The sequence below is a fragment of the Aulonocara sp. 'chitande type north' Nkhata Bay genome, linkage group LG3, assembly GCF_057382095.1.
Source record: "Aulonocara sp. 'chitande type north' Nkhata Bay isolate Kocher_YH1m ecotype deep benthic linkage group LG3, A_spYH_male_GT1.1, whole genome shotgun sequence".
NCBI lineage: Eukaryota > Metazoa > Chordata > Actinopteri > Cichliformes > Cichlidae > Aulonocara > Aulonocara sp. 'chitande type north' Nkhata Bay.
The window spans coordinates 65270229-65274014 of NC_141346.1; the positions used below are offsets into that span (position 1 = coordinate 65270229).

Genomic DNA, 3786 nt, shown 5'->3' on the forward strand with positions numbered 1-3786 from the left:
TAGTTCTGTAGTTTGATGCTTGAGTCGTTGCAGACTTGTTGAAACTCCCTCACCCGTCAAAGCAGCGTCTTTGTTATTCGAGTCCAGCAGATGGCAGTGTTTCACTGTCTGACGGCTGTCTGAAGCTTCAGCTGGATTATCCGTTTGCTATGTTTGCCATGTTACAGTGGGGAGGAAAAACTCCCTTTTAACAGGAATATCTAGACATGAGTGATTACTGCAGTGGGGCACTATCTGTGCTATCTATAAGAAATGTTAGCAACAATAAAACTCTGAGGATCAGGGCTCCATTTCACTCCAGTGTTCAGTGGCATTTTAAAAGAGTGAATACCGACGCTGAATGTCTTTGTAAAGCAAAAGCACTTTGTTAGCCTTTACAGAGCAAAGCTATGGATCAATGTGCAGTGAAGAAAAATCGAGGTGACCAGTCTGTCCTTTCCTAACCAATCACAGAGCTCCTTACATTGCACCATGTGGCTAATTTGCGTTTTACTGATATTGCTGGGCTGCTGTCAATCATTTTGTCTTTATATTACAACAGAGCATTGACCTTTAACCTGTTTAATTCATACTGTAACCGAGGACAAGGGATGAGTAAACGGGGCAAAGAAATAATTGATCATTTATTTATTACATGAGTTAAACATACAAATTCCCAGTCGTTTCCAGACAGGACTTACAACACATCCTGCTGATATCCCAGCTGCACATGAGACTTACCACACAAACTGTGCGAAATAACACTGCAACCCATCACACCCCGCTTAGCGACACTGCAATCGTGGCACACACTGCAAACAATTCGGGTCTCAGCGCAGCTGGGAATCAGTGCTATGTATGGCCTGTGATCTGAGAGATAAAGGGAAGTGGCACAAACAATTAAAAATAAAAAACAAAAGAGAGGTTAGTCCGCCCTTACAAAACCTACTCTCAATCAATAACCGCCTCTACGGCTGGACGGACTAACAAAAACAAAATTACAAATCAATCAAAAGAACGAAAAAAATATGACAGCAGAGACAGCACAGCTGAAAAACAAACATTATCAATTAAAATATTACCCAATAAAATAGCAATTTTATAAAACCATTCAAAAATCATGAAGCTAAAACAAACAATATACCTACAATATTGATCAGTTTCCCTGCGCGCAGTCGATCTAGGGCTTGATCAATTCTTCTATTAAAATTCGTGGTCACACTAAAAAAAAAAAAAAAAAAAAAAGTCCAATGACACATTAAAAACAGACACATGCAATAGCAAAAGATCCAAACAAACATCCAAACATCTCTTACCGACAGTATACCCACTCGCACCTGAGTGAATTAATTGCCTCTGGTTTTTTCCACAGAAGAGCGCTGACTTCACCCCACACACCCATTACCTTTTCACAGCTCTTCAGCCAATCACCTGGCAGAGAGCAACAAACTGCCAGGTGACACTTGTTACAATACTGAGTATTTAAAAAAAAAATGTATTGTCATAATAAATTCTGCCTCACTGAAACACCATTTTGCATTAGCCTCTATCACCTGACTTGTCACTGATGATATCACTGCATGAGCAGGCGAGCGGTAGCGACGGGGGGGTGTAGGTGAAGCTCATGAAGAACAAAATTCTGTAGGAGCGGATGCAGTGAGTCCAATAACCAGGGGTAACTGGAAATAAGGTGTTGTAGGTTGGCTTCCACAGTGTAAAGAGACACTTCTCCCTCATGCTCTAACAGCTGGTAAATCAATTTAGAAGCAGAGTCGATAACGGCCTCCTGAAGCTCCCTAGGTGGATCCATATCTGGCTGGTCCGTACTGTCACGGCGGGTGAGGAGAGCCGTGTGAAAATAATAAATGAGGATCCAATCGCAGGCAGTAGTGGAGAAGTGAAGGTGGTTTATTGAACACAAAAATAAATATGGACAAACAGCAAATGGAGCACAAACTAAACTAGACTGGAAACAACTAAACTACAGAGCACAAACCTGGACAAGAACGAGCAGAGGAGATGGACAGCAGGGAGAACACACGGGTGAGACATGGTGGATACACAGACGGACCAGCAACTACAATGACAGAGGACACGACTTAAATACACAGAGAAACACAGGGGAATTGCACACAGGTGGTGGACACAGCTGGGAATAATCACCAAGACGAGACAGAGGTAAAACTGAACACACTCACATGAGACGCAGACCTTCACAATAAAACAGGAACAAGAAACCATCACACTAAGACGCAGACTCGACGCAGAGAGAGAGACAGAAAATGACACATGGAACTAAACTAAACCTGCAAAAACATGACAACTCAAAATACTGGGTCAAACTGACCCAGAACCGTGACAGACTTTCTATAATGTTTTGCTTGAGCATGTCCTGCTTTTCTGTAATGTTATTTCTACAGTTTTAGCAGTTCTTCTCGAGGGAAAGAGAAAGATGTAAAAATCTTATACGTTATATATGTTAAATAACATGTGTAGTGCTCACATGTAATGCAGATGTTAGCTTTGATCTAACCAATAAATCCTGATTGGATGTTGTTAGCGTTAGCACTTGTGTTTGCTTCCCTGCTGTACAACAGCATTACCAAAATACAACTGAAGAAACAAACTCAGTTATGAAAAGTTTGTGTTCAGTTTGCAGTCGCTGAAAATAATTACACCTTTGGGAATGACATGGAAATGCTCCCACACTAAAGATTGGGTTTTGTTTTGGGGATTTTCCATCTTAATTTATCTGTCTTATTTGGCTACATCTACGACACTGCTATGCTCTCTCTTGCCTATGTTTTCGTGGCTGCTGCTATCTGTATTTTAATATATATATATATGCAATGAAAATTCCCGTCTCGCCCCTCCCGGCAGTCTGTATACTTTAAGTTCGGGTAGTTTTTACACAGGATACGGGAGGATTATTGAGAAGAACCTAAGCAAACACGTGACAAGTTTTCAACAGGAATGAATGACAGTAAAAATGTTACCTCACAGATCGTTTTCATGCCATCAGTAATGAGCTGGTTTCAGCTGGACTGGACACACTCAAATGGCAAAGAAGGTTGTGTAGCCTTTGCAGAGAAGATGAAATGCATTCATGTAAATCAAAATGCATCTTTTAATTGAGGTAGAGGTTTGTCAGAGATATTATTCTCATAATGTACCTTTGTCCCAGCTGATTACCTTCATTAAACAGCAGGTTGCAAAAACCTCTTGTGTACCTCTTTTCAACCACTGGGAGGCGCTACAGCTTCATTCCTTTCACACTAAGGCAGCGGTAGGGAACTCCAGGCTTCGAGGGCCGGTGTCCCTGCAGGTTTTAGACGTTCCCTACCCCTGCACTAAGGCCTTTGAAATCTTCATTAACACTGAGCTTGAAATTTCTATCAGTCGAATGCAAAGGAGTCCTGTGGTTGTAGGACAGAGGTAGGGAACGTTAATCTGCCATCATTTAGATTATATGACAACAACCTTCAAATCTGAAGTCTCAGAAATCTGCTTCATGTACAAGTTCCTCCAATAATCAGGGCTAATATCACCAAATTGTACATAAACAGACTTTTACATGTTAAATATTTCTCAAATATGGGGAAAAAAACAATATAAAATACTATATTATTAACAAAATATCTTAAGATACAGCTACAAATTGCTTGAAACATTTGAAATGAAATATATAAAACAGCTTTATTGTCAGTGAGGACAAAGTTATAGTGATGCTGTGCTGGAGTGTTCAAAAGAAGACAGAGAAATGAAGTATAAATATTGTATAATATTAAATATAAGAAAGAACAAAGT

The 3786-nt window shown here is 40.2% G+C and overlaps 1 long non-coding RNA gene across 1 annotated transcript; it reads right to left on the reverse strand.

The window, feature by feature from the left end:
• Nucleotides 1-498: 498 nt before the first annotated feature.
• LOC147336604 (uncharacterized) lies at nt 499-1377 on the reverse strand. The gene is made up of 3 exons (XR_015128649.1): nt 1296-1377; nt 1128-1200; nt 499-849 (listed from the first exon to the last, which is right to left on the reverse strand). It is a non-coding gene; the product is annotated as an uncharacterized LOC147336604 (long non-coding RNA).
• Nucleotides 1378-3786: the final 2409 nt, after the last annotated feature.